We start from the raw sequence: 12,737 nt of genomic DNA, 5'->3' as shown, positions 1-12,737 counted from the left end.
TGTGTCTGGGAGAGCTACAGCAGCGAATATATGAAAACCAAGGAGTAGAAACAAAAGTGTATTATTGATATGTTTCTGCAGAGCGATCGACTAAAAACTCATAGTGTGATTCACTCATGTCTCACTGATTTTTTTATTTTGGATTATGCTGTGCGCCCGTTGTCTATCTATCTGGCACATTCATTCTGGTGTCTGGTTCAAACTCAAGACCACAGTGTCTCTAGTGGAGATTGAAAGATTCATCACTCTCTTTTCACTTGATTTAGTAAAAACATCCCTGGACCGGTTTCAAGTAGTCCAAAATACAGCTGCTAGACTCTTAACTAGGAAAGCCAAAATATCTCATTTTTACGATGCTTCTCTTTTTGTCTGTTTCACTTTGTTATTACTGTGTTTTATTTTATTTTTTAGTAGGCTATACGTTAGTGTTCATGCTTTTTCACTATGTGTTGTGTCTATTTATACATGTTTCTGTGTGAAACACTTTGTGACTGTGCTCTGGAAAGGTGCTATAAAAATAGGTACTTCAAAGGTTTCATTTAGTAAGAAAAAGAGTGTGGTAGCCCCCTGGTTACTGAAGCAATAGAATAATGTCCACGCTGGCGCATAAGGGACTTGTGAAAGGACATTTTGGCTACATGGTTTTGCGATAAGCGATACTGCCATAGAATGTTCAAAGAGCCATTGTCCCATGACTAAATAATTTGACCCTGAAGGAAATAGCCTCAGTCAATGCTGTACAATATAAGTGATCATTATACAGAGGTGAACTTGGACACTTGCAGACATAGTAGAGATATAAATAGAGAAGGTATAAATGACCTTAATCGTTCGCTTCATCTCTAGAACCTTTTAAAACCTGCAGTTAACTCTTTAAAATTGCCTGGGCAGCGTGACTCTAAAATGTTTCAAGGTGACAATATAGTTTTCCTACAGACCTAAACAACATGGCAGAACAAACAGAGAGAGATAGAGAGAGAGAGATAGATAGAGAGAGAGATAGAGAGAGAGAGAGAGAGAGAGAGAGAGAGAGAGAGAGAGAGAGAGGGAGAGAATAATGACACTGAGGAGCAGTACGCTTGAATCCTGTTAGCTGGAAAACAGATAGTGTCAATTTAAAGGATAATATTAGACCGGGAAGACTGCTGATAGTGTTTCACATCGACCACCTACTTGTATTATTGGGTTGGCGAGACATTTCCTGGATGCCCCCATTTGGCCAAACATTGTTAAGAATAGATCTGCGGGGAAAAAGTTTGACTACAACTTTTTTAGATTTTATTTTTTATTTTAGCTTCATTCTTCCACTAAATCAATAATTCCATAAAACCATACTCTGCCCTGGGCTCTCTTCAAGCACAGGCAGGCAGGTAAGGATTTGTCATATCTGAGAGGAGCCGAGGGACAGCCGGCGTCTCCATTTGGAAGTGTTATGGCTGCTCTCTGTCTTCATCTGGTCTTTAGTGACTCACTGGTTCTGAATTCCAAAAAGAAAAAAAAAACTTGTGTTGCTTATATAACAACTGTGACTTTAAAGGTTATTGTATTATGGAGATGACTGGTACTGACCCCTCATGACCAAAATAAACTAATGGCATTCCCTGAACCCCTCAGCTGTACTTTGTTTTTCGCGTTAATTAGCAAATGTTAACACGCTAACAAACTACACCAACGATACCACACATGGTAAGGCAAGGCAAGGCCGTCGCTCGTTGCCCTTATTTGACTGCAAAGAGAAGTCAGATATGTAAAGAGTCTCACATGTAGCTGGCCTGATGCAAATGAAATGCAAAACACAACTGTGGCCTGTTCAAAAGTGAGCTGAGATTAAATATTGGAATTTGGGGAAGTAGTGGACGCTGTAACAAAGTCAAGGATTGAATCATTAATTCACTAATAAGCAAGGTGAGAAATCTTGCAAGACAAGAAACAGGTGCACTGTTTTTTCTAGATGAGCTGAGTTGGTAATCTCTCAATCAACACCATAGTCACATATTCCATAGGTACAGCGAGTAGATTTGATTGTTTCCCTGTGACGGGGGGCCGTGGAAAGTCGATTGTACCAGAGGTGACTCGTCATGCTAGGTCATAAAATGAGCAAGTGTCGCTCTGACTTGATGAATAGCTTCCTCCTGAGCTGGACAGAAAGAGGGAAGCCAAAGATACACATCTGTAAGAGAGAAGTAATTGTTGAGGGGCTTTGTGATTTCCTCTCTGACAGTGATAGAGGAAAGAGCTGCTGCCTAATTTGAAAAAGGGCTTCAATTCAATAGTGGTCATATGCCACTAATATCAAACGTTTGGGTAATTATTTCCCATTTTCAAATCCTTAGGGTAGGCTTAACATATTTAGCTTCAGTGAACATATCGGTCTTTTCTCTCATACTGCCCCTAACTCTTTTCTATTGCACTCTCTGTTGGCATCCCTTTTGTTTGTATCTCTCGGGTCCCTTACCCTAACTCTCCCCGGGCTTGACTTGTTTTGCATATAAAACAAATGTTAAAAGCACTAGCCCAAGGGGCCACGACGTTGTGCCAAGGTCTGTTAAAGCCCATCACATTATGTGACTCTCTATTTAGCTGACAGGACATCTGACTGACTGTGCCACGCCATGTCAAACACAAAGGCAGACTATACATCATGTTCCTAGCAAATGAGTTGTTAACAGCTCGGGCAGCAGCTTCATTTCTAATTCAGACCTGCTAGGCTAATCATTAACATGTTGCCATAGGGCTGACAGCGTTTATTACACATCATGTTTGTAACCATATGATGCACAATGTAAACTACACAAATACAAAGCAATATAGAACATATGCATAACACATTATTATCCCCTAGTTAATATCCAGAGAGTATCACACAACCTCTTTGAACCTGCTGATTAATGATCAGACACATACAGTAACAGCTTGGATCCTGGCACTGGCTTGCTGCTATGATGAGGCTCGAATGTTGGTTGTATTTTGGTGGCATCCACTGGGCTGTAACTGATACCGGGGGTCCTCTATAAAAAACGGATTGAAACTGAGACAAAAGCTCATGTTTCCATGGAGATGAGAGAGGATCTTGATTGGCTGTGTCTTCCGTGAGGACCCGTACAGGTGGCTAATGATGATAATAAGTAGTATAATCACATCCAATTATCATCAAGTATTTCTCTCAAAGTAAAACCCTCTTTCTTTCATAGCTATCATTTAACTTAATCTAATGAAACTGTGCATACTAATACAAACAGGTAGCTCTGGGTTGTACCTGTCCTCTTGTAACATTTGATGATTAGTCTTGATTGTATGAACACACTGAGTCCAGGCCAACATACACACATACGAAGAGCACATTATCGGTTTAGTCTAAATGGTGTTAGAAATGGTGATCATTGCACCTGTCAGCTGGGAAATTAGCTTTTTTAAAATGACTCGCTGTAAATGGCTTTGTGTTGTTAACCGGAAAATAAAACTAATTCGAAGTATAACTTGAGATTGCATGAGTTTTTGGAAGTGACTGAGCTTCCCAATGTGAAGCTGATTAATCTGCCAATTCTATTCTCAATGACATGATGGATTTAAAAATAAAATTATGACGACATATTACAATTGTACCACCAGTAGAATACATTAAAAAGATAGTCAATTTTCAATCCTACTTATTGATTCATTGCTTTGTTTGAATAATACTTTCTGCTCTGGAGATGTTTAAAAATAACCTTAAATATGGTTAAAAATGTTGGTGTTGTTAATGTGAACTGTACTTCTGTTTCTATAGTTTGGTTAAGTAACGTTAACAGGTTACCTCTGCTTCACAGGCATCTACAGTATTTGGGCTCCCCATACTAGGTTTCTTGTTGCAACATTTGCCTTATATTTGAATAACCACCTACGTTTCCTGCTTTGCCTTGTTTTCTGTCATTCTGTGTGAAAAACAGGTGCATTCAAAGAGACATAAAAAAAAAATCCTTGCAGGGAGGCACCAGCATACGTGATATTAAGTCAAACTAGCCGTGTGTCCCCACTGTATATTTGTACATGTTTATTGTTAAGTTTTTCTAAGTGTGCGGGTATAGGGCAGACGGAATATTGAAGAAAGTGAGGAATAAGAGGCGCAGTATAACAGTAGGCATCAGCTCTAACCCCCAAGTGTTCAAAGTACATTTGACAGTTTCCTTGACAGCCTTCCCTCCCCAATGCAACCATTGATGCATTGTAGACCGTAGACATTATTCAGGTGGACTTGTTCAGGCAGGGGATTTAAGAATACGCCCAGGACTTGACATTTTCCCTTCAGCACAAATTGGATGGAGTCCCAATTATTGTATCCGCCCTGCTGTTAGTCAAAGCAAATGTATTATTCTGACTTCTTTTAGAAGTGCCTGGAAATTGAGGTGAGGCTTAAATAGCATCCTTTTAATGTATGAATGTCTGAAACGAACAATGTGCCGTTTTGAGGCTTTTGGCTAAACCGCTCCCTTTATTCATTTCCTTTTTCCCCTGCTGCTTTCAGTGAGATATACCTCTGAATAACAATGACTAGCTATGTTTACCTACATTGGCTCAACACTGTGTTCTCTCTATAAGGGGAGTTTTTATTTTATTTGGTTGTTTTTGACTCCTTTTGATATGCCACTCAAAATGTTGAGATGATTGTGGCTGTGTCAACATTCAACACTCATCTGTACACAAGTGTCTCTCACCAAATCCATCATCAACACTGAGCGGCTCAGGTGTCTGTTTACATTTCATTTCATGGCATATTTCATCCCGTGCTAATCCCCTTCTGCTACCACCTTGCCACATCTCTGTCACCTTTTAACATTCGTCACACAGGCAGACTAATTAAAACCTGACACGAAAACAGATCTTGGGAGCTCCTCAAAATAAATACATTTATATAGGAAATCATCAGCAGTAGTATAACATGTATTTGTTCCTCAGCCTCACACTCATCTTTACTAACGAGCCATCGGCCAAAATCATCCAACGGCCAAAGAGAGCAGCCGGTCTCTACCAGCTGACCATGTACCTAGCTGGCCTATTTCCTAAAGAATATGTTAGCGACAAAATGAATGGATATCTCTGTCTGAGATTCTGACAGCCGTTACGGTTTAAAGGACTCATCCCCTTAACGTTGCTATAGGCCGTGGTGTTCAGAAAGATGCCCTGTGCTCACTGGCTAATGAGGCATAGTGAAAAGAGATGGGCTCCTCTCTCATCTCGAGCTGAGCTAGAGACATGCAATCACTACCAGCACCTGAGCGTGACTCCAGTGTGAGCGGTTCCAAAGGATATGGTACTGTATGTAAAGCAAATTTAAGGTGCAACATTACTGTTGCTTCTATTGCTGCTACTCCTGCCTCTAGTTATTACTGCAACAACTACTGAAGCTACTGCTGCTAATAAACTATTGTCTGATCTTTGTAATTATTATGATATATTCGCATGTTAATAGGTTGATATGATAATTGAGAATGCATCTAGTTACACAAACGCGAGTGCACAAACCCACTGCGCCGCATTGTTGCCTGGCAACTTAACTAACGCAGCTCAGCAAAGTAAAATGTTGAAGCTCATGGATTTAGGTTTCTATCGGCGCTGGAGAACAAAGCCTTTAGCACTCGATAAAATAACTGCTGCCTGTTGTGTGTCTTGACAGCGCTGTGCAGAAGCCAATTGTAGGTTAATAGTGAACATGAGCCCACTGCTGAGGCTCACACTCAGGGAATTCAATTTGAACTACTTGGGATTAAAATCAAATGTAAGACTCCTTGTGTGTATGTATATGTGTATGTGTATGTGTATGTGTATGTGTATGTGTGTGTGTGTGTGTGTGTGTGTATGTGTATGTGTATGTGTATGTGTATGTGTGTGTGTGTGTGTGTGTGTATGTGTGTGTGTGTGTGTATGGTTATGTGTACTCACTCATGCAACATGGCATGTAACAGCATTCGTGTCACGAAATAGAGTGCTCACATGCAGCTTGCCCTCTCCAAGGCTATTGGCCCTCATGATAACTCTATAGGTTCTCAGTGGAGGTTTATTTAGTCGTCATCTGGGGAAAAAGGTGAAGGGTCGATAATTGGAATGACATTTAACTCTCGCCTTAGTTATCTCACACACACAATCAAAACTAACCACTATCAGCGGGTGGCCATGTATCAGTCCACTTAAATGTGATCAGCCTGAAACAACCACCTCTATAGTGAAATAGAAGCAGCAGGGAAACTGGATTGACGTAACATAAAGAAATATGTGTGTAATGGTTCATTATAAAATAAATACATACATTTTCTATGCTGCCTTAAATCTTACAGAGTGATATATCAGCATTTACTCACAGCTTTAGAAATCGGTGTACCCATATTATGCGAAAGGCAAGGCAAGGCAAATGTATTTATATAGCACAATTCAGTCACAAGGCCATTCCAAGTGCTTTACAGGGGCATAAAATACATCAAGATTAGACATTAGAAATGGCATTTAACAGATGGTAAACACAAAGAAAACACATCAAGATTAAAGATTAGACATATAACATTTAGACATCAATGCAGAATGGCTGCAATGAATATTACGTGACTCACACTATTGTTATATTAAGTGCAAAATATTGTTTTACTCTCTGGAATCTTGCGATCTGATTTCTGATGCAAAGCTTTGGTTGTTACAGTGAACTAAGCAGATGCAAAGCTTCTATAGATCAGCAATACATCAACAATTAAATTGTGTTTATAAACACTTGTGAACAGAAAACATGTGAACATTTCCTATACTCTACAACAAAAAGGTGGGTAAACAGTATACCTGCATCTTCTAACATATAACAGCCCAAAGACGTGAAAGGCCACTAACTAGAAGGAGTATAACTTAACTTTAGCTAATGTGTCATTTATGTGCTAATAGTGTAGCAGACCAATCATCTCACCTACACTGAGCCGTGCACAATCTGCCCTGAACACCACAAGTTCACAAGTGAGAAGACCCTCTCTCTCTGGCAAGTGTCTTCTCTGATTTTGCCCTCTCCGCCTCTTCATTGTTCCCTTTGTCACTTCCTCTGTCTCTTTCTTTTATTCTCACACTCCCACACACACACCCACACACAGGTACAAAGACAGGCCTATATTTCATTCTCCCTTACATTTTACAGACCTTGACCCCAATCCATCCTCTTGTAACAATCTTCCTCCACTTCCTCAACGTCTACTGTCTTTTTCTCTCCTAGTTGCCTTTTCACCTAGCTGTCAATCAAATCTCATCTTAATTTTATTTCCCCCCCCCCCCCTTTACGCCGTCTTCCCTGATTTTTGCGCCCTGATGGCCTTTGTTTTTCTCCACCAAACTCGGGAATAAGAATTGATCCCTTTTTCTCTCCAGAGAGGCAGATGAATACTCCTCAGAGCAAGAATTAATGAGTCATTTGTGAATGATCCCTGAGCCTTTATCCCCCTTGAGGGTTTCTCATCTGGAAAGAAGATGAAAGCATTGTGTGTGTGTGTGTGTGTGTGTGTGTGTGTGTGTGTGTGTGTGTGTGTGTGTGTGTGTGTGTGTGTGTGTGTGTGTGGTTGTGTGACATGAGTGGAGTGGAATGAAGGAGGTGGAGGAGGATGAAGCAAAGGCAGACAGACAAAAAGAGCTTACAAACATCATATGAGCCGAATATTGCGCGCAAGTGTTTGAAACTCCATTCTTTTCTTTGACTTCCGTAGGTTTAACTGTATTGCATGTGTGTTGCTGCTGTGAGTATGTGTGTGTGTGTGTGTGTGTGTGTGTGTGTGTGTGTGTGTGTGTATGAGGTGTTGGCCATAGACTAGGGATAATGCTGAGAGTCTGCTGTGACTAGATAAGCTCTGTGTTTGCTGAGGTTCAGACTAGAGGATACAATATAGTGCACGGGTAATCTGCTCTGCTACAGTGATGGACAAATCCCTCCCTTAACTCCTAGCCTGCTACGTGCACAGAGATAATATCACACTATACTAATGTCATGTGTACGTAAAAACAGCTGTTGAAATAAAAAGAAATGTCGAAAAATGTTGCACTGGCTGTCAACAAAAATGTGACTTGAGGACAGAGTGATGATGCCCTGCCTAAATGGTCGATCCTGGCTTTCATTGTTGACTCACTTACTTGGAGTCTGAAAACACTGAGCTTGGAAAGGCCAGTGTCGTCAGTCATTGTCACTGGAATCCAAAATATCGACATACATTCTCTTCTTCTCTCTCCTCAGACTTTGTATTGAGTCTCCTGAGTTGAGATTCATCTCTTTGATCTTTTTGATATTTCATTGCCTCCACCAAATATGCTCAACCTTGGCCTGGGAATGCTCACATTTTCTTTCACTTTCAAAATATGACTATACCTGTGAGTGTTTGTGTGTGTATGTGTGTGTGTGTGTGTGTGTGTGTGTGTGTGTGTGTGTGTGTGTGTCTATGTGTAATAGTGTTGGTTCACACATGCACAGATACAAACGCAGCAGGTGCTTATCACTGTTGTAACTTAATAATTTCTTTTCAAAACCAACACAAACACTTGTCAAAACTTGTCTTACGCTTGATAACAAAAGCATTTTGTTAGACGTTATGTCAGTGATAGGATATGATTACATGAGCCAAGCAGGTTAAACAATTCTCAGCCCATCCATCAGCATGTAATCTTTATAAACAATCTGAATAAATGGAAAGTAAATGATTAAAGGTTGTAAGCCCGCAGTGACAATATATAATGGGATGGATTGCCATTACATTTGTTCCATGAATGATATTAAAAAAAGTATAATCCGCCAACTATTCGTTGAGCGCAATCATCAGCTCAAAAATGTGTACACCACTTTGCCCAAATATGTACAAAACTAATGACATTTTCACCAGCCAAAGCTTCACTTTGTTTTTAAGTGCTTTTTAGAAATGGCAATCATTCTGAGTGTACTTACCAGACTTCCTTCTTCAGATTCATGGCATTGATCTTCTAGTGTGAGTGTGTTTGTGCACTTTTATCCATGTAAACACTGTATGTGTTTGTCTGTGTAACTATTTGTGTCACCAATGCTCTGATCATAAATGATAGTGAAACCACATTTCCCTGTAAGTGCGTTTCTGACGTGATGCCGCGGGCTACTGAAAATTAGGACCGGCTGGAGTAATGAGAGGGGCCCATTATTGTAGTACTTTAGATGCCAAATTAATCTGTATTCTGAATTTCAAGCTGTCTAATTAAGTCGAGTTTGCATAAAAAAAAGAAAAGCTAGAGTATGTGCACATGGCGCGCACGCTAAATGCTAATTGCAATGCTGTGATTTGGTCTGTGAATACAAAATGATAATTTTCACTGCCCCCTGTTAGGGCTATCAATCAGCTTGTCAACACAGGAGCCATAATTGGAGTTTGATGACTCAGAGAGAAGCAGGGATGAAAACAGGCCTATTATAAAGTCTAATGAAAGCAGAGCTGGGAGAGCTGGGGTTCTAGACATGGGAGTTTTTACCTCTCACGTCTCACCTCATGTCCTAGTTTGCCCATTGAATGAAAGTAACCCTCGGTGTGAGATCGAAAGGGTGGCTAAAAGTAGACGTATGATACTTCAGAATATTTCTGTCGAATCCATGTCTCTAAGGTAAAATGATGCAAAAAGGATGAAAGCAGGTGTTCTCGGTGTCTGGCTGACAGCACTCTGTTTAGTGTCCTTACGCCTTTACAAACACTTGTACACGACTGCGATGTAATTTTCTACCAATGTCGATGGCAGCGAGCCTTACCCAAGGCTATGTCAGTGGCATTGAAAAAGCTGTGAGGTGCTCTCATATCACATAATACGAAGTTAAAGCTAGGGCCTATAGCATCAGGTGTCCTTCAACTACTCTCTTCCCATCCTGGCCCCACTGCTTCTCTTCTCCTCTCTTCCCTGCTGCCATTTTAAACATTTCTCAACCCACATCATCTTGCCTTCTCCCAGCTTTTTTCTCTTCCTTCCCTTTGTTTTTTCTGTAATAAAAATGGCATGCGTTTTAAGAAGACGGTTTGACGTCAGCTAGTTTGCTCTTGGTTCCAACCCACAGAGCAGTGCATATATTCTGTCCGTCTGCGCTTGTCAATTTGAAAAGGGGAATGGAAGCAGCTGTGTTTCTTGACAAGACACCAAAAAAAAAACGAAAAAGAAAAAAAACTGTGTGTACTCAAGACAAACCAGCTGGAAAATTTGCTACACGTCGGCAAACGTTACACTCAACTTTATTTTATTTCTACTCCAGTACACTTCTTATTCAGGGGAAGATAACATCACCACAGCAACCCACTAATGTGATTCCCTAAATGTCCTGAATCAGGGCTAATCACCCGTATGCTGAAAATATTTTGTCATTAAATTTTTTGCAACATGAGCAGATTGAGCACATTAAGTGAATTTCGGCTTCACAATACAAGCACTGCTGTCTCCTTCCTCCACTTTCATTTAGAAAGATTTCTGAAGCTGCAGGCTCAAATGTTTGTTGACAGAAAAAACAATGATAACAGTCAACAGGCATTTCTTCTGGAAGATGATGCAGTCGTGTCACTCCGCAGAATAAGGACGGAGGGCTCTCAATAGTTTTGATGCTTCTTGAGAATGGTTGGCAGCATAATTAATAAAGAAATTTTCAGCAACTAATATGGTAGTTTATTAGCCATGACTGGATAATCAAACTTTGAAGCCGATGTTGTTCTCAAATCGTTATTGTTAATTGCTACACAGTGAACCCAGTTGCCAATTTGTTAGGTACACACAGCTTAAATTAAATCAGTCTATACTACAACAGTTCTGCAAACAAATCCTCCCTTTATTGAGGTTTAGTCAATCCTGTCTTAGAGTTATGTTGATTCAACTGTAACATCAATTTAGAGGCTGAAGTTTGTGGTGCAGCTTCACACTGACTGGTGTTTCTATTATTTTGTCCACCCCATTCATATCATTACAAGTAGACAGTAACAGGAACACATTCTCAAAGTTTATGTATTCATGCGCTCACTTTTCACATTTCCCATGAGGTACGTATGCCCATAGTGAAAATATACTGTAGAGCACTTTGACATTTATTATAAAACAAAATTACTCGACCAAAAAGGTATTGGCTGAAAGTAAGGCTTATTACGGCTACATATTTTACATTGTATTTTCAGGTCAGCTGCTCATTCACAGCTTAGTTTTAGTTTGTACAGAAACGGTTAAGTTATCCAATCAGAACCGAGAAACTAATATACAAGTAAGCTAAACTTGTTTTAGTAATGATGTTATACTGCTAACCGTTCTCTATACTTTAAGCTATACAACATGTTCTTTTTTAGCTACGTGGCCATGTGGTTAGAACACAGTAGGTGGACAGCAGCCGCCGGTAGCTTATGGTACAGGTATTGTTAGTGTCTGATGTAGCTGTTAGCTCCGAAGGCAGAGTAGCATCCATTCAAAATACAAAACACAAACATTTCTGGCTGGCAGATAACTTACAAGCCCAATGCATGCCCAAAAATATCTTACATTTCCATTCCACGAGTCAAAGCCAACACAATCTTTCAAACAAACTCCTTTGTTTGCACTTTCTCTCCCCTTCATAAGCCTGCTGTTTGTGTTCTTTCAGCCCGCAGTGATACAAACAGAGATATGCTGAAACTACAATATTCAGTGTGTTTGCCATTTCTAGTGCCAGAGCTTTTTTTGAACTTAATAAAAGTTTCATTCTGAGCCATCCTTCTCTGATTAATGATAGCATAACAGCGCTCTTTCTCTTTGTTTTTGTTCTTGCAGTTGGCTTCAGCCCACTTCCGTTAAGTTCTTTAAACTCCGGGGCTTATTTACTTTTTTAACTTGAGAGAAAAATAATAATGTTTGACTTGTGCTTGAACGCTGCTGCAAAACATCTAGTCCTCATTATTGAACAAGGTCCCAGTTATGTGAAGGGAGAAATGGTCATACAGTATTTTTGATTTGAATTGACGGCATTGGTTAGCCTCAAACCCAAGCTTTTGGACATCTAGCCCTTTGGATACACACACACACACACACACACACACACACACACACACACACACACACACACACACACACACACACACACACACACACACACACACACACACACACACACACACACACACACACACACACACACACACACAAATCTCAAGATCTATTCATTTTCTTCTTCTGATGTCTGCTCACTGTGGTGATTCATTTTTCAAAATTTTTCATAACTGGGCAGCTAGGAATGTTTTTTCTGCCGAAAGTGTTTTTTTTTTTGAGAGGTCACATCATGTTCTCTGAAAAAACAAGGTGAAAACAGGAATAAGTGCTCCGAGCCAATGTAATATCAAAGGGCTATCATTTTAAGGACCCATTTCAGTCAAACTTCTAAATCAACTGCAATTTTGCCAGATCTTTCAAAGCACATCTTTTGTTGTGAAATAAAGAGCGTATGGTGATTTTTTTTAAAGCATGTAATTTTCTGAACCCATTTCAGTGCCTGTTGAATAGAACCAACCCCCACAGTCTTGTTCCTCCCATGGCTTTTCCTCCACAAAACCATTCAGACTGTCAGATTGGTTTTGAACTGAAGTCAGAAGTGTAAAGTTGAGCGTTGCAGTATACAACCTTAAACCTAAAGCAGTTATGATGACCCCATCATTTGGCGAACGGCGGCATGTTCGGACTGATCCAGTGTCAATGTTACTTCATTGCAGTAATGGATAGGAATAAGATTGGCTAATCCGACCCCTGTGTGC

At 40.1% G+C, this 12,737-nt stretch overlaps 1 protein-coding gene across 2 annotated transcripts in view; it reads left to right on the top strand.

The window, feature by feature from the left end:
• The window catches only part of LOC307257084 (cGMP-dependent protein kinase 1), a gene marked incomplete at its 5' end in the record, with an annotated part of 73,971 nt that overhangs the window by 9,366 nt on the left and 51,868 nt on the right, over positions 1–12,737 (top strand). The window lies entirely within an intron of this gene.

Source organism: Ammodytes marinus, assembly GCF_949987685.1.
Source record: "Ammodytes marinus genome assembly, chromosome: 11".
Taxonomy (NCBI): Eukaryota; Metazoa; Chordata; class Actinopteri; order Uranoscopiformes; family Ammodytidae; genus Ammodytes; species Ammodytes marinus.
Note: the sequence above shows the minus strand (reverse complement) of the source record. Positions and strands in the feature narration are given on the sequence as shown.